The sequence below is a fragment of the Macaca mulatta genome, chromosome 1 (assembly GCF_049350105.2).
Source record: "Macaca mulatta isolate MMU2019108-1 chromosome 1, T2T-MMU8v2.0, whole genome shotgun sequence".
Taxonomy (NCBI): Eukaryota; Metazoa; Chordata; class Mammalia; order Primates; family Cercopithecidae; genus Macaca; species Macaca mulatta.
The window spans coordinates 140,673,907-140,693,124 of NC_133406.1; the positions used below are offsets into that span (position 1 = coordinate 140,673,907).

The following is a 19,218-nucleotide window of genomic DNA, read 5'->3' on the forward strand; positions in this document are numbered from 1 at the left end:
TAAGTAAAACGAAGGTATCAGTACTGGTATCAGTGATGAACAGACTCATATGCGTTCAGGAGCTTTCTCATGATGTCCCTCTGCCAGCTGGACAGGGTCCAGGGACCTCAGGAAAACCATATTCTTCAGTTTATGTGGGATATTGCACATTTCTAGGACTGCAAGTGTTGATGAGAGGGTAGGGGTGTGTGTACTTGGGAAGGAAACGCATAATTCAGGTGTTCCTGAACAAATTGTGATCCAGATGTTGTCCAGCCCTTTTGAATCTGACGACAATGCTAGTGGATTGTCCCAAGTTAAAGGAATTTGGATCAACCCCTGGTATCAATTTGGTATCAGGTTTGATATATAGTAGACAGAGCTGTTTAACAAGCTATGTTCTTCATCCTGTTGATAAGGGAGAAACAGGAAGATATGAAGTTATGCAAGGGAGTGTGAGCAGTCCAAAGCTGAAACAATTTCATTTGCTAAAGCGATCTGAGGATTAGCATGTCTTTGCATAATACACGTATATATTTAGCACAGTGCCTGGCACTGGCACTTAGTAGGTACTCAATACATGTTAATAAGGTAATAAATAATAGATTATGCATGGTCCTGTTATGGTTTTTAAAACATTTTTTCATTAGTCTTGAGTTCTGATTCCTCTATTGCTTTTGGATGCCAGGTTATTCTATGTGCTTACTTGGTTCTTGATGTACTAGTTATGCAATAAAATCTGATGAAGGAATAAATGAAAGAAGGAAGGCTTGCAGTGATATTTTGTATTTACTTCTAAGGCAATGTGGATATTCTCTATTCCAGAAGAACTAAAAAAGATCCACATTCATTGGTGTCAACATTTCCACGTATTTATAATTTCCATTATATTAGGTTGGTGCAGGTGTAATTGCAGTTTTTGCCAATATTAAATTTAATAGTGTTAATAAATTAATTTAATATTAAAATGTTAAAATAATCAGTATTTTTTTCTTCTCTTCTTTTTTTCCTTCTTGATAGACTTTCTTGTGTAGTCCTTAAAAAGCAGGACAATTCTACTCTTTAAGTTGGCACTTTTGAAAGTTATTTCATTGAGTATTTACGTATTAGTAGACTTCTTGGTTCAACTTCTTACAGTGGACGTACGTTTTGGCCCAGAACTCATGTGTGAAAAAAATTAATTTTTTTTTTCTGTCTGATGATAAAATTTTGAAGTGACATTTCTACCAGGAGTTGGAAAACTTAATCTCCATCAGTTAGTATTTTTCTCCTTCTAATTCTTAATTTGAAATCTAAATTTGGGAGATATTTTGGAGGCAAGAGGTCAAGTGCAATGGAGTGAATTCCTGCTTTAGACACGAGGGCATCTGCCAGGAATCTTCATGCCTATCTGCTTCCTGGCCATCGGTCCACACAACACAGATTGCTCTGCCATCTTCCCATCCCGAATCTGATGCCTTTTATGTTGCTAGCTCCCTCCATTACTTGGATGCACCTTTTGGGTACAAAGGCAACATTTGGCTCTTCTTACACTTTGTTGGGACACAGAGAATTCCGCCAGTTCCTTTTGCTTAAGCACCCCACAGAACTATCTCTTCTCCACTATTACTTTACTAAGTTGGTGACAGAAACGCTTTAGCTCCTGATGCCTCTGCAGGATATCCCTCCCCGAGAGTGTAAAGATTCTCTGCTGTTGAATCTCCCAAATCAATCTGGGTTTCTGTGAATTCCACCATCACAGGGGACTCAACTCAGGGAGGGTAGAGAAGAATTCTTCTTCTGGAGGACGTGCCATTGCCGCTGCCTGCCCTCCAGCTCTTCCTTCCCAACTAATCTGGCTGTGAAGATTTATCTCATCTGTGGTTTCGGGTGGAGGAAGAGGGTGATGTTCTGGGCAGGGATGTCTTTGAATTATGCTGAATTCTTTAAAAACTTCTGTGATGCCTTGAGTTCCCAAGAGTCTCAGGTTGCAACTTCAAAGACAAGATTTTGATTCTCAGAGCTTTACAGTTGTCAAATGCTGACAACTCTTTAAGGTTCACTAGGTTTCATTGGGTCAGCCAATGTTATTTGTTACCAAGCACTTATTATGTGCCATGGGCCTGGTATGATATTAGGTCACCACTAGGAAATAAAAGGAGAAATAGGACAGGAGCTAAACTAAAAGAACCCAAGTCTTTCATGATTGTGTGGAGGTGGGTATTCAATTTAATAATTATGTACTGATATAGTTTGGCTGTGCCCCCACCCAAATCTCATCTTCAGTTGTAGCCCCCATAATTCCCATGTGTTTTGGGAGGGACCCAGTGGGAGATAATTTCATCTCTGGGATGGTTTCCCCCATACTGTTCTCATGGTAGTGAATAAGTCTTACGAGGTCTGATGGTTTTATAAGGGGAACTCCTTTTTGCCTGACTCTCATTTTCTTTTTGCCAACTGCCATGTAAGACATCCCTTTGTTCTTCTTTCATCTTCTGCCATGATTGTGAGGCCTCCCCAGTCATGTGGAGCTGTGAGTCAATTAAACCTCTTTCCTTTATAAATTACCCAGTCTTGGGTATGTCTTTATCTGCAGCATGCAAATGAACTAATACACATATTGAGCATTTTCTATTTATCAAGAACGTGGCCGGGCATGATGGCTCATCCCTATAATCCCACCACTTTGGGAGGCCAAGGTGAGCAGATCACTTGAGTTCAGGCATTTGAGACCAGACGTCCTCATGCCTACCTGGTCGCTGGTCCCTAGTCCACACAACACAGATTGCTGTGCCATTTTCCCATCCTGAATCTGAAGCCTTTTATGAAGCCAGCTCCCTGGTGAAACCCATGTAGAAATTCAATTCTACAAAAACTACAAAAATTAGCTGGGTGTGGTAGTCCCGGCTACTCGGGAGGCTGAGTTGGGAGGATTGCTTCATCCTAGGAGTTCAAGGTTACAGTGAACTGTGACCACTCTACTGCATTCCAGTCTGGGCAACAGAGAAAGTCCCTATCTCAAAAAAAAAAAGAAGTGTGCTAGGTACTAACAGCATATTAATGAACAAGACAAATTCTTAGATGACAAAATGTGGTTAAAAGCTTGAACTCTGGAGTCAGGTGGCTAGTTTAAAGGGTGTCTTTTGTGATCTTAACTGTCTGAGTCTCAGTGGGCACACATGCAAGGAAAGAACAGAAATAATAACATCCATTTTATAAATTGGAATGAGGATTAAACTGATATAATATTAATATATATGAAATATTAAGCACAGCACGTAACACATAATATCAGATATCATATGTGGACTGGCTCAACATCTCTTCCAAACTCTACTGTGCCTCCTTGTGAAGCTTGCAGAACTGTGTTGTCCAGACTCCCTTACAGCTAGGATTCCATATATAATTTAGAGCCCTCCTACCAGATGGATTTGTTTCCTGAAGGTTCATGATTCTGGGTTTGACTATATTAACCTGCATGAGATTTGTATGAAATAGTACCCATATTCTTTTACCCTCGGAACACCGGGCATAGTTGCAGCTCATGCATGTAGTCTCTGTCCAGTGGTTCCCCTTGTTGGCGTGAGGCAGTAAGGCATGGTTTCTATTAATATTTTCATGGAGCTATGGCTTAGCAAGAGAGAAAATGTTACAAGTGTGACATGTTCTTTTTCCTTGCATTGAAAAGATTTCTTTTGACCCTTCTCCCAGTTCCCAGAAGGAAAGTAGTGTCTTTTCCTTGCTACATTGAAAGAAAGCTGGGGCAGAGGGCATCTTGCTAAAATTAAGATATAAGTTTGGTGTGAAAGTTGATGTCTCACTGCAGGCTAGCTTCAGGATTGTGGGAACTGCTGATTCAGAGTGACATCTCCTTTGACACTAAGTTGGGAGAAGGTGCTGATGAATATTTTCTTGCTAAACATGGAAAATGTTTTCTTGTTAGTGAAAGAAAATACTTGGAATTTTTCAAAGGACAAGAAAGAACAAAAAAACCCCACAAAAAACAACAACAAAAACTGTCAAAAGGTCTGCTGTATATCTAGATAGATGTAGCTGTTATATCATAAAAAGTCAAAAGCATCTTCTGCCTTATGTTTGTGATATATTTTTGCCTTTCCAAATATAGCTGAACATGCTTCTTACAGGAGTATTATGCTGAAGATTATAAATTAAAGTACTTACACTCAGTTATAAACCACCATATTGAATTTAAGGTATTGCCATTTAACATTTCTAAAAGTTACAATAACAGTTTGTAATTTTTTTATCTAGCAAGATTTCAAAATTTTACTTTATTTCATAAATAACAGTATGGTCGGGTGTCCCTTCAGATCTGTCAGTGATTAAAGTTATTTTTTTCCACTGTTTTGCATTATACAGTGACATTAACATTAAACACTTGTGAGAATGGAACACAAAACAAGCATGTTTTTCTTTCCTAAATCCCAGAACTTCAGAGCTTTGACTTTAGTCTTCAGATTTTCCTAATACACATATGAAATCCCCTGACTACCCAAATCTGGTAGGCATTAATACCTAACATGTACTTTCCCCCCTGAATCTAAGCTGCCAGTTTTTCAGGATGGAAATAGTGAAGTTGTCAGGAAGTTGATGTCAACAACTCAGGAAATGGTGGGTCTGGATCGCAGGATAAGGTGCCTGCAGGGGAAAGAACAGTCTTTAGCTGATGTGGGGTTTCTCAGCTTACTGTTTCAGGATGAGAGATTTAGGTTCAACAGGGATTCAGTAATTATTCTGTACTTGACCTGTGCTAAACTTTGGAACATTATGTATTTAATCTTCACAAAAATCCTGGGAGAATAGCATTATGAGAAGGAAATTGAGAGAAGGAAATTGATGTTCAGAGAGGTTAAGAATGTTGTACACTGAGAAACGGTGGAGTCAGATTGTTGTACAAATTTCTCCTTTACACTGCTGCTGCCTTTCAGAGATGACAGAAACATCGTTAAGTCCTCTTTCCCCTGACTTCCAGCCTCATAGACTTTTTAAATTAGGTTCAAAGTTTTGTGGATTTTGAGGTGAGGAAAAGGATTTAAAATAGTGCATCTGCATCCAAATCTGAGTTTCTGTAATGAAACAAAACCCAAGACCACAAATGTTGATTAGCAGAATAGGCAAAATAAATCACTTGACCCTTTAATGAGGTGCTGACCACTTTGTCCCTTAAAGTTTGCTACAATTTAAAATAATAATAACTACATTATTCATAAAAGAATTATACATCCATTTTTTATGAGAGACTTTCAAAATTAATTTCTGCTTCTCGTTTGGGAAAGGTAAAAAGATATTTGGGAGAATAAATAGGGAATATGGGGGTACTTTTTATAAAACCAGTTGGGAGAATGGAGCATACTAGATGCCCCACAAGTAATTGCCAACTAAATAAACTAGAATATATTTCTTTCATCTCTGTTTTCCCTCTAACCACCTCTTCTTAAGAACTCTCTTCTCTATGCCGGGCGCGGTGGCTCACGCCTGTCATCCCAGCACTTTGGGAGGCCGAGGCGGGCGGATCACAAGGTCAGCAGATCGAGACCACGGTGAAACCCCGTTTCTACTAAAAATACAAAAAATCAGCCGGGTGCGGTGGCGGGCGCCTGTAGTCCCAGCTACTCAGGAGGCTGAGGCAGGAGAATGGCGCGAACCCGGGAGGCGGAGCTTGCAGTGAGCCGAGATTGCGCCACTGCACTCCAGCCTGGGCGAGAGAGCGAGACTCTGTCTCAAAAAAAAAAAAAAAAAAAAAAAAAAGAACTCTCTTCTCTTTAGATAATGGCCAGGCATGTAATAGTTTTAGCATGTACTTTCTAAGATTAATAAAGTATCTTATAGAATTTGTTCTGCAAATGCTTCATATATGCATAAAAATGTTCCCTATTTGTGAGGTGCAGGATTCTATTTATCTATATTAGATTAATCTTGTCAAAACATGTTGTCTGAATTTTCTTTTTTCTTTTTTTTTTTGAGACAGGGTCTTGCTCTGTTGCCCAGGCTGGAGTACAGTGATGCAATCATGGCTCACTGTAGCCTTGGCTTCCCAGGCTCAAGAGATCTTCTCACCTCAGCCTCCCAAGTAGCTGGCGACTACAGGCACACACCACCATGCCCAGTTAACTTTTGTATCTTTTGTGGAGATGGGGTTTTACCATGTTGCCCAGACTGGTCTCAAACTCCTAAACTTAAGCAATCTGTTTGCCTCAGCCTCCCAGAGTGCTGGGATTATAGGCATGAGCCATGGTGCCCAGCCTCAGTTTTCTAAATCTCAGTTTCTTTTTCTGCTTGATATGTTTCTGATAGAGGTATTTAAAAATTGTCCACTGTCATTGTTGTTTTGTTTAGTTCTCAGTATTCTGTTAGTTTTAGCTTCATAAATTTGAGGCCAAATTGTTAGATGTGTATGTGTGTTTATTATTGTAGCTTGGTAGAATGCTCTTTTATATTATTTGTGCCCACTATTTTTCATATTAATAATTTCCCTTTAAAATATTTCTTGTTTGAAACATGAGCTTTCTTGGGTTAGTGTTCTTATGATACATCTTTTTTAGCCCATTATCTTCAAACGTTCTATATACTTTTTTATTATTATTATTATACTTTAAGTTCTAGGGTATATGTGCATAACGTGCAGGTTTGTTACATATGTATACTTGTGCCATGTTGGTGTGCTGCACCCATCAACTCGTCAGCACCCATCAACTCGTCATTTACATCAGGTATAACTCCCAATGCAATCCCTCCCCCCTCTCCCCTCCCCCTAATAGGCCCGGGAGTGTAATGTTCCCCTTTCCAAGTCCAAGTGATCTCATTGTTCAGTTCCCACCTATGAGTGAGAACATGCGGTGTTTGGTTTTCTGTTCTTGCGATAGTTTGCTGAGAATGATGGTTTCCAGCTGCGTCCATGTCCCTACAAAGGACACAAACTCATCCTTTTTTATGGCTGCATAGTATTCCATGGTGTATATGTGCCACATTTTCTTAATCCTGTCTGTCACTGATGGACATTTGGGTTGATTCCAAGTCTTCGCTATTGTGAATAGTGCCGCAATAAACATACGTGTGCATGTGTCTTTATAGTAGCATGATTTATAATCCTTTGGGTATATACCCAGTAATGGGATGGCTGGGTCATATGGTACTTCTAGTTCTAGATCCTTGAGGAATCGCCATACTGTTTTCCATAATGGTTGAACTAGTTTACAATCCCACCAACAGTGTAAAAGTGTTCCTATTTCTCCACATCCTCTCCAGCACCTGTTGTTTCCTGACTTTTTAATGATTGCCATTCTAACTGGTGTGAGATAGTGTCTCATTGTGGTTTTGATTTGCATTTCTCTGATGGCCAGTGATGACGAGCATTTTTTCATGTGTCTGTTGGCTGTATGCATGTCTTCTTTTGAGAAATGTCTGTTCATATCCCTTGCCCACTTTTTGATGGGGTTGTTTTTTTTCTTGTAAATTTGTTTGAGTTCTTTGTAGGTTCTGGATATTAGCTCTTTGTCAGATGAGTAGATTGCAAAAATTTTCTCCCATTCTATAGGTTGCCTGTTCACTCTGATAGTAGTTTCTTTTGCTGTGCAGAAGCTCTTTAGTTTAATGAGATCCCATTTGTCAATTTTGGCTTTTGTTGCCATTGCTTTTGATGTTTTAGACATGAAGTCTTTGCCCATGCCTATGTCCTGAATGGTATTACCTAGGTTTTCTTCTAGGGTTTTTATGGTAGTAGGTCTAACATTTAAGTCTCTAATCCATCTTGAATTAATTTTCGTATAAGGAGTAAGGAAAGGATCCAGTTTCAGCTTTCTACTTATGGCTAGCCAATTTTCCCAGCACCATTTATTAAATAGGGAATCCTTTCCCCATTTCTTGTTTTTCTCAGGTTTGTCAAAGATCAGATGGCTGTAGATGTGTGGTATTATTTCTGAGGACTCTGTTCTGTTCCATTGGTCTATATGTCTGTTTTGGTACCAGTACCATGCTGTTTTGGTTACTGTAGCCTTGTAGTATAGTTTGAAGTCAGGTAGCGTGATGCCTCCAGCTTTGTTCTTTTGACTTAGGATTGTCTTGGAAATGCGGGCTCTTTTTTGGTCCCATATGAAGTTTAAAGCAGTTTTTTCCAATTCTGTGAAGAAACTCATTGGTAGCTTGATGGGGATGGTATTGAATCTATAAATAACCTTGGGCAGTATGGCCATTTTCATGATATTGATTCTTCCTATCCACGGGCATGGTATGTTCTTCCATTTGTTTGTGTCCTCTTTTATTTCACTGAGCAGTGGTTTGTAGTTCTCCTTGAAGAGGTCCTTTACATCCCTTGTAAGTTGGATTCCTTAGTATTTTATTCTCTTTGAAGCAATTGTGAATGGAAGTTCATTCATGATTTGGCTCTCTGTTTATCTGTTACTGGTGTATAAGAATGCCTGTGATTTTTGCACATTTATTTTGTATCCTGAGACTTTGCTGAAGTTGCTTATCAGTTTAAGGAGATTTTGGGCCGAGACAATGGGGTTTTCTAAATATACAATCATGTCATCTGCAAAGAGGGACAATTTGACTTCTTCTTTTCCTAACTGAATACCCTTTATTTCTTTCTCTTTCTTGATTGCCCTAGCCAGAACTTCCAACACTATGTTGAATAGGAGTGGTGAGAAAGGGCATCCCTGTCTCGTGCCAGTTTTCAAAGGGAATTTTTCCAGTTTTTGCCCATTCAGTATGATATTGGCTGTGGGTTTGTCATAAATAGCTCTTATTATTTTGAGATACGTTCCATCAATACCAAATTTATTGAGCGTTTTTAGCATGAAGGGCTGTTGAATTTTGTCAAAGGCCTTTTCTGCATCTATTGAGATAATCATGTGGTTTTTGTCTTTGATTCTGTTTATATGCTGCATTACGTTTATTGATTTGCATATGTTGAACCAGCCTTGCATCCCAGGGATGAAGCCCACTTGATCATGGTGGATAAGCTTTTTGATGTGCTGCTGGATCCTGTTTGCCAGTACTTTACTGAGGATTTTTGCATTGATGTTCATCAGGGATATTGGTCTAAAATTCTCTTTTTTTTTGTTGTGTCTCTGCCAGGCTTTGGTATCAGGATGATGTTGGCCTCATAAAATGAGTTAGGGAGGATTCCCTCTTTTTCTACTGATTGGAATAGTTTCAGAAGGAACGGTACCAGCTCCTCCTTGTACCTCTTGTAGAATTCAGCTGTGAATCCATCTGGTCCTGGACTTTTTTTGGTTGGTAGGCTATTAATTATTGCCTCAATTTCAGAGCCTGCTATTGGTCTATTCAGGGATTCAGCTTCTTCCTGGTTTAGTCTTGGGAGAGTGTAAGTGTCCAGGAAATTATCCATTTCTTCTAGATTTTCTAGTTTATTTGCGTAAAGGTGTTTATAGTATTCTCTGATGGTAGTTTGTATTTCTGTGGGGTCGGTGGTGATATCCCCTTTATCATTTTTTATTTTTTATTGCATCTATTTGATTCTTCTCTCTTTTTCTCTTTATTAGTCTTGCTAGCAGTCTATCAATTTTGTTGATCTTTTCAAAAAACCAACTCCTGGATTCATTGATTTTTTGGAGGGATTTTTGTATCTCTATCTCCTTCAGTTCTGCTCTGATCTTAGTTATTTCTTGCCTTCTGCTAGCTTTTGAATGTGTTTGCTCTTGCTTCTCTAGTTCTTTTAAATGTGATGTTAGAGTGTCAACTTTAGATCTTTCCTGCTTTCTCTTGTGGGCATTTAGTGCTATAAATTTCCCTCTACACACTGCTTTAAACGTGTCCCAGAGATTCTGGTATGTTGTATCTTTGTTCTCATTGGTTTCAAAGAACATCTTTATTTCTGCCTTCATTTCATTATGTATCCAGTAGTCATTCAGGAGCAGGTTGTTCAGTTTCCATGTAGTTGAGCGGTTTTGATTGAGTTTCTTAGTCCTGAGTTCTAGTTTGATTGCACTGTGGTCTAAGAGACAGTTTGTTATAATTTTTGTTCTTGTACATTTGCCGAGGAGTGCTTTACTTCCTATTATGTGGTCAATTTTGGAATAAGTGTGATGTGGTGCTGAGAAGAATGTATATTCTGTTGATTTGGGGTGGAGAGTTCTGTAGATGTCTATTAGGTCTGCTTGCTGCAGAGATGAGTTCAATTCCTGGATATCCTTGTTAACTTTCTGTCTCGTTGATCTGTCTAATGTTGACAGTGGCGTGTTGAAGTCTCCCATTATTGTATGGGAGTCTAAGTCTCTTTGTAATTCTCTAAGGACTTGCTTTATGAATCTGGGTGCTCCTGTATTGGGTGCATATATATTTAGGATAGTTAGCTCTTCCTGTTGAATTGATCCCTTTACCATCATGTAATGGCCTTCTTTGTCTCTTTTGATCTTTGATGGTTTAAAGTCTGTTTTATCAGAGACTAGTACTGCAACCCCTGCTTTTTTTTGTTCTCCATTTGTTGGTAGATCTTCCTCCATCTCTTTATTTTGAGCCTGTGTGTGTCTCTGCATGTGAGATGGGTTTCCTGAATACAGCAAACTGATGGGTCTTGACTCGTTATCCAGTTTGTCAGTCTGTGTCTTTTAATTGGACCATTTAGTCCATTTACATTTAAGGTTAATATTGTTATGTGTGAACTTGATCCTGTCATTATGATATTAACTGGTTATTTTGCTCGTTAGTTGATGCAGTTTCTTCCTAGCCTCGATGGTGTTTACATTTTGGCATGTTTTTGCAATGGCTGGTACCTGTTGTTCCTTTCCATGTTTAGTGCTTCCTTCAGGGTCTCTTGTAAGGCAGGCCTGGTGGTGCCGAAATCTCTAACCATTTGCTTATCTGTAAAGGATTTTAAGTCTCCTTCACTTATGAAACTTAGTTTGGCTGGATATGAAATTCTGGATTGAAAATTCTTTTCTTTAAGAATGTTGAATATTGGCCCCCAATCTCTTCTGGCTTGTAGAGTTTCTGCTGAGATATCTGCTGTTAGTCTGATGGGCTTCCCTTTGTGGGTAACCCGACCTTTCTCTCTGGCTGCCCTTAAGATTTTTTCCTTCATTTCAACTTTGGTGAATCTGACAATTATGTGTCTTGGAGTTGCTCTTCTCAAGGAGTATCTTTGTAGCGTTCTCTGTATTTCCTGAATTTGAATGTTGGCCTGCCTTACTAGGTTGGGGAAGTTCTCCTGGATGATATCCTGAAGAGTGTTTTCCAACTTGGTTCCATTTTCCCCCTCACTTTCAGGCACCCCAATCAGACGTAAATTTGGTCTTTTTACATAATCCCATACTTCTTGAAGGCTTTGTTCATTTCTTTTTCTTCTTTTTTCTTTAGACTTCTGTTCTCGCTTCATTTCATTCATTTGATCCTCAGTCGCTGATACTCTTTCTTCCAGTTGATCGAGTCGGTTACTGAAGCTTGTGCATTTGTCACGTATTTCTCGTGTCATGGTTTTCATCTCTGTCAGTTCGTTTATGGCCTTCTCTGCATTAATTATTCTAGTTATCAATTCTTCCACTCTTTTTTCAAGATTTTTAGTTTCTTTGCGCTGGGTACATAATTCCGCCTTTAGCTCTGAGAAGTTTGATGGAGTGAAACCTTCTTCTCTCAACTTGTCAAAGTCATTCTCCATCCAGCTTTGATCTGTTGCTGGTGATGAGCTGCGTTCCTTTGGAGGGGAAGATGTGCACTTATTTTTTGAATTTCCAGTTTTTCTGCCCTGCTTTTTCCCCATCTTTGTGGTTTTATCTGCCTCTGGTCTTTGATGATGGTGATGTACTGATGGGGTTTTGGTATGGGTGTCCTTCCTGTTTGTTAGTTTTCCTTCTAACAGTCGGGACCCTCAGCTGTAGGTCTGTTGGAGATTGCTTGAGGTCCACTCCAGACCCTGTTTGCCTGGGTATCAGCAGCAGAGGCTGCAGAAGATAGAGTATTGCTGAACAGCGAGTATACCTGTCTAATTCTTGCTTTGGAAGCTTCCTCTCAGGGGTATACCCCACTGTGTGAGGTGTGGGGTGTTGGTCTGCCCCTAATGGGGGATGTCTCCCAGTTAGGCTACTCAGGGGTCAGGGACCCACTTGAGCAGGCAGTCTGTCCGTTCTCAGATCTCAACCTCCATGTTGGGAGATCCACTGCTCTCTTCAAAGCTGTCAGACAGAGTCATTTGCGTCTACAGAGGTTTCTGCTGCTTTTTTGTTGTTGTAGTTGTTGTTGTTGTTTAGCTGTGCCCTGTCCCCAGAGGTGGAGTCTACAGAGACAGGCAGGCCTCCTTGAGCTGCTGTGGGCTCCACCCAATTCGATCTTCCCAGGGCTTTGTTTACGTACTTAAGCCTCAGCAATGGCGGGCACCCCTCCCCCAGCCTCGCTGCTGCCTTGCCGTTAGATCACAGACTGCTGTGCTAGCAATGAGAGAGGCTCCGTGGATGTGGGACCCTCCCTGCCAGGTGTGGGATATAATCTCCTGGTGTGCCCGTTTGCTAAGACGCTTGGTAAAGAGCAGTATTGGGGTGGGAGTTACCCGATTTTCCAGGTGTTGTGTGTCTCAGTTCCCCTGGCTAGGAAAAGGTATTCCCTTCCCCCTTGCACTTCCCAGCTGAGGCGATGCCTTGCCCTGCTTTAGCTCTCGCTGGTTGGGCTGCAGCAGCTGACTAGCACCGATTGTCCAGCACTCCCTAGTGAGATGAACCCAGTACCTCAGTTGAGAATGCAGAAATCACCTGTCTTCTGTGTCGCTTGCACTGGGAGCTGGAGACTGGAGCTGTTCTTATTCGGCCATCTTGACAATCTCTGTATACTTTTAATGTGTTTCTTAAAACTGCATATATATATATATTTTTTTTTTTTCTTGAGATATCTGTTATTTAATGGCTGGTTTAATGTATTTACATTTATTATGATTATTGGTATGTTTGGACTTGTTTCTACCATCTTATATGTGTTTTCTTGTTATTATTCTTTTTCTTTGCTTTTTTCTTGTTTTTTTTTATATCCTTTCTTTCTCCCTCCCTCCCTTCTTACCTTTCCTCCTTTCTTCTCTTTCTCTGTTAAAGTGATAGAGTTTTCTACATCCTTCCTCTTTTTGTTCCTCTCCTGGTTTCGAAATTAAAATTTTACACACACATACATATGTACACACACACACATGCATTGTATATACAAATACACACGATTATATACAATTATGCCTGTAAGAATGTATATATGCATACAGATGTGTATATCTTACATACATGCACAGATGTTTGTCTCTCTCTCCACTCACATATAGACCCTTGTTTATGTAGTCAGTGGGTATTCTTATTACTTCTGAGGGTATTTTTATTTTGCTCATACTCTTGAAAGATAGGTTTTCTGGCTATAGAATTTAGCTTGAGCATTATTGGCCCTAAGCTTTTTATTATTATTGTTATTATTATTAGACTTTAAGTTCTAGGGTACATGTGCATAACGTGCAGGTTTGTTACATATGTATACTTGTGCCATGTTGGTGTGCTGCACCCATCAACTCGTCAGCACCCATCAACTCGTCATTTACATCAGGTATAACTCCCAATGCAATCCCTCCCCGCTCCCTCTCCCCCATAATAGGCCTCGGTGTGTGATGTTCCCCTTCCCGAGTCCAAGTGATCTCATTGTTCAGTTCCCACCTATGAGTGAGAACAAAAATATGGAATGCTTCACGAATTTGTGTGTCATGCTTGCGCAGGGGCCATGCTAATCTTCTCTGTATCGTTCCAATTTTAGTATATGTGCTGCCAAAGCGAGCACGGCCCTAAGCTTTTAGGAGATATTACTCCATTATTTTCTGGCATCTATTCATACTGATGAAAAATCTGCTGACACTGAAAATGTGAAGAAAAATGTTGACAGTTATGATTTTTTAGGTATTTTCTCTTTTTCTTTGGTAGTTTTAAAAAGCTTTCTCTTTACACAGTGATATTCTTCTGATTTGTTCTTGTGTTTAGATGCAGATTTATCTTAGTTTATCCTGACTGAGTGCTTAGAATGCTCTTTTAATGAATGCTCACAGCCTTCTCCATATTTTAAGCAACTGTAGCCAGGATCTCTCTGAATACTGCATCAAAACCATTCCCTCTAATACTCTGTCATTGACACTACTACTAGGAGTTAGAGACCCTTAATTTGTCCTTCAGTTCTTTTAATTTTTATATTTGTCTAGAATCTTTTTATTTTATTTTATTTTTGAATTTTGGTAACTTTTTCCAGTACTACATACTAATTTACTAATTTTCTGTGTTGTTTAGACTTTATCATGTTGAATTTTTAAATACTAGTGACAATATTTTAAATTTCTAACACATTAATACATTCATTTTACATTTACTTGTTTTACTTCTCTGATTTTGTTTTAAATTTTTTTCATTTACAAAATGGATGTTATTTCCTCAATTACCTCTTTGCAGACTTTAGACATTTCCATTATGTTTGTTGCACCTACAACAAGGTTTCTCAATTTCAGCACTATTGGCACATTAGGCCAGGCCCTTCTTTGTTGTAGTGGGTTGTCCTGTGCACTTAACATGTTTAGCAGCATCCACGGATTCTGCCTACGACTACCTGACAATAACACCTCTACCCCTTCATTTGAGATGGCCAAACATGTCTCCAGTCATTGCTACTTGTTCTCTGTGGTTGAAAATAAATTGTTCTTAGCTGAGAACCACTGATCCTGAGTGAATTTATGCTCTGTTGATTTTTTTTTAAGTAACTTTCTTAGTGCTAGTTTTCTTCATGTGTTTTGGAATGTGATGTGTGGATTTATTCTCTCACATTCTCTGCTGTCTAGTAGTTTTGTAGTTGCTGTCACTGGCTGCTTGGCCCAAAGCCCAGAACACATCTTATATAGATGGCTGAGGTTTCTATCCCATGGTGTTATTAAGGATATGACAGATTAAGGTTCTGAATGGCTAGGCTCAGATCCTGGTCATGAGTCTGTGTATGTTTCCTTTACCTCCTCCGAGCATTCCACTTCCTGCAAGCTATTGTCTCAGAGAGCTGTACGTGGCAGCTTTTCTCAACTTATTTTACAATCTGGTTTCATACAGTGATACTTGTTTCATTCTCCACTTTTTCCATTGTTTGCAGGACCCAAACTCCTGACTGCCACTGCCTGCCCTTGTATACAGAGTCCGGAAGGCTCTCCATTTCACACTGCTGTCTGGTTCAGTTCACAGAGATGCTTATTTTGCTTATAAGCACAGCTCTGAGTTTTGATGTACTCTTTTCCTACTTTATCTGTCAGTACTATGATTGAAACAAGGCCTTAGGGAAGATGAGGGGGGCTCAGAATGTGAACTTCAATTGGAACTGTTAAACTTTAACATTCACAATTGCTGAAAAGACATGTTAACTTTTGATGACTCTAGTACAGGATTTTTCTCAGTCTCAGAACTATTGATGTTTTAGGCCAGATAATTATTTGTTAGGGGGAAGGGGATTATCTTTTGCATTGCAGGATGTTCACCAGCATCCCTGGCCTCTACCCACTATATCCCAGTAGCATCTTCCTTTCCTCCAAGTTGTGATGACCCAAAATGTCTCCAGTTATGCCAAATATGTCCTGTGGGGACAAAATTACTCCAAGCTGAGAACTACTGCTCTAATCTATGAATGTCTCCCTTCGTACTCTGTCTGTGTTTCATCCCAAGGTCCTTGATTCTTATAGTCTACAAAAACTTAAACTGATTTTTCTTGTAGCATATTCTTTCAGAGTTTATATTGTTAGAGCACTGGATTTTGAATGCATTCAATTAAGAAAGTCAAGATGATGTTGTCTGACTTTGATGTTAGTTGCTTTAGAGCATATGTGACTTGGAACAATGTTCTAGAGGGCATTAGAAGCCCATAAACAGTAGTGGGATTGAGCACTTTCGATTTGTCCTTGACCTTCTCTCTTCTAATCCCTTTGACAGCACTGCCTCTGAAATATAAGACCACTTTAACGGATAGTTTCATTTCATATATTCCACCTCTGCCCAGCCCATTGTTGATAGGATAATTTTGTCAAGCTACAGTATTGGGGAAAAGACTTGGAGGCTGAGGTTGTTGTGTGAAAGGCTCTTCACTTCTCCTGGCAACTCTGGCTAGGTCAGAAAACTGATTGTGTCTACATTAGTGTCTCTCTAATCTAACCCCTTCCTGAGTGCTCTACTCATTCTTTCAGGAAATCCAAGACTGAAGGTTGGTTTTAACTTGGAAATATTATTTTGCAATGAAGATTTACAGTTCTATTCCTATGGAATAACTGAGACATAAGCTCCTCTGGTCTTGGGCTGAGGTCAGAGTGTGTGGTAGACACCTGCTGCTTTACCATAGGAGAGAACAATGATGCAGAGTGCTAGGGGATGTCTGGAAGCTGGCAGCTCAAGCTGATGCCTGCTGGCAGGATCAAAGAAGTTCAGCTTGATGAAGCAGAGCCAGATTGGAAAGGTAGGAAAACAAAGGTGAGCATGTTCTCTCACGAAGGGACCCTGCGCTGGAAACAGAAGCTGTTCTGTTCTTCTTCTCTCGGTCATATAGAGGAAGCTCTTTCTAACAGACTCCCACAGTTGTCCTTGTTTGCTTAGGCAAATCATTCTCTCGCAGTCTGGGAGTGTGTTACTCCACTTGGGGTTTGATGGGTTGTGTGAACTAAGGTGTGGCTTTTGTGACCTTTGGAACTCACTGCTGATGGGTAGCGGTGTTATTGTAGACTTGTCCATTGCCAAGATATACTTCCTCTCCTCATGATTCTAGATTTTCCTAGCTTTATAGGGCTTCAAGTCTCAGAAAGGTGGAATATCATCTTGCCTTTTGCATATGTGGTTTCCTAACACTTTTAAAATAAAGGTTCTGATTTGCAAGTCATAGCTCCAGGTGTGGCTATATGATAATATTTATATATCTACATAGTGTCTGATTATGTGTTGGTATAAAAGAGATGAAATAAAACAGTAAGATAAATAAAATATTTGTTGAATGAATAAAATATTACTAATTTTTTCTGACCCTGCTCAAATACTAAATAAAGTCCCACTGAACCCAGTGAGCATGAACTCAGTAATATATCAGAAGTAATTCATTTGGTTGCAAACTCTTAATTTACCATGTTTGAACTTCTCACATCACATTAAAAAATATCTTCTCTCTACCCTGCCTACAGAGTAGCCATTCTTTTATTCCTCTACTTTCTTAATAAACTTGCTTTCACTTTACTCTATGGACTCTTCTGGAATTCTTTCTTGCATGAGATCCAAGAACCCTCTCTTGGGTCTAGATTGGAACCCCTTTACGGTAACATCTTTCTGGTGAACCACAAAGATATTATACTGAAGAGACCACGGACCCAAAGGAAAATCATTTGTGTGCAACACCAGTTGGCCAGCTTTGGAGTCAAGAAACTTTTATTTTGAGCTATTTACAGCTTGTAGCAATTGAGTAAAGTCTACTCGTATGAACAAAATTTGGAACATATTTGTTTCTTTCTGCCTGATTTCTCCAGAATTTGGAAACTGTAAGTATTCTTAACTTATGGCAATGTAGTTATTTGCATAAGTGCAACAAGAATCTGTTTTCTTTTGCAATAGGACGCAATTGAAGAAACTGGTTATTTTACCAAGGCTTTGACTGGAATGGTGTGTATTCCTTTAAGGAATCAAACTTGACTTATAGAGCCAATAAGAGCCCTTTGAGAAAACTGTCCTCATGCCTTGTCCATACTGCCCCTGTACAGGGTTCCTGACCTGTGGTAAGTAAAGAATGTCACTTCCTAACAGGTCCAGGAGCCCTAAGTTATCTTGGGGCCTCAAGAGAACAGGAATTTATCCAACTCATAGGTATTTGAGGGTACAAACCCATGGCTGGGCTAGGCTTTAAAAACGTCTTATCTGAGATTCCTGTTATGAAACAAAGTGCCATGGAAATCAATATAAAAGCCTATGTGAAAAATAATTCTTGCTGCACTTCATACAAATAATCAGACCAAGAATAATAAAGCAAATTAGTCTTACCATGATTTGTCTTTAGTGAAAATGGGAAACTCAAGAGAGAAAAATTACGTTAAAAAACTATGGTACACTTGTTTTTAGATTCTAGTCTCATCAGTTGTTTTTTAAAGTTGTTTTCTGCAATCCAGACTAACTCTGCTTATTCCTGTGAGCCTATGAGTGATAGCTGACTGCTGCTCAAAAGAAACAAGAGGGATGGGTAATGTAAAAATCTGGATCAATATTCTAATTCCGGGCACATATTGGAATCAGCTGGCAACCCTGTATCAGCTTCGTTCCAACATTTGCCCAGTTCATGGAAAATCTTCTTATTTAGTTTAGTTGGGGTAATTTTGCTTATTTTGCTTTATTGTTGTGGAAGGTATTGCTATTGTACTCTTCGTGTAGGAATGCAGGATAAACAGCTTACTGAATGTTTTCTTAAATTAAACACTTATTAATCTTCCAGATATCACCTTTTGTTAGAACTCACAGTTATGAATGGCCCTCATCATACCAACGATTTCTGACTGAACTCCTCTCTACCCTGAATACAAGAGACACTAGTAGTTAGGCAGGAATATCATCACCCCTGTTCAGCCTGAGGAAGTTACAGAAGATGGATTTCTGTCCTTTTACAACCCTTAGGATTAAGGGTTCTCTTATGAAAGGGAGGGGTGAAATACATCAGAGGCATTTGAACAAGAGCGATTCCATCTTGAATAGGGGCTGGGTAAAATAAGGCTGAGACCTACTGGGCTGCATTCCTGGAGGAGATTAGGTGTTCTAAGTCACAGGATGAGATAGGAAGTTGGCACAAGGTCATAAAGACCTTGCTGATAAAACAGCTTGCAGTAAAGATGCCTGCCAAACCCCACTAAGACCAAGGTGGTGGCAAAAGTGACCTCTGGTCATCCTCATTGCTCATTATATGCTAATTGTAATGCATTAGCATGTTAAAAGACACTCCCAGCAGCGCAATGGCAGTTAATAGATGCCATGGCACCTATGTGGTCTAAAAAAGGAGAGGAATCCTCAGTTCCAGGAATTGCTCACCCGTTTCCCAGAAAAAGTATGAATAATATACCCCTTGTTTAGCATATAATCAAGAAATAACTATAATTATCTGTAGGCTAGCAGCTCAAGCTGCTGCTCTGCCTATAGAGTAGCCATTCTTTTATTCTCTTACTTAATAAACTTGCTTTCACTTTTAAAAGAAATCTAATTTTCATCAGAGTTACCTATATTTTAGACATCTTGTTTACTAGATTGT

General features: G+C 39.5%; 1 non-coding gene across 1 annotated transcript; it reads right to left on the minus strand.

Annotated features, from left to right (window-relative positions):
* Nucleotides 1-13,621: 13,621 nt before the first annotated feature.
* On the minus strand, nt 13,622-13,728 carry LOC114674787 (U6 spliceosomal RNA). The gene has a single exon (XR_003725898.2). It is a non-coding gene; the product is annotated as a U6 spliceosomal RNA (small nuclear RNA).
* Nucleotides 13,729-19,218: the final 5,490 nt, after the last annotated feature.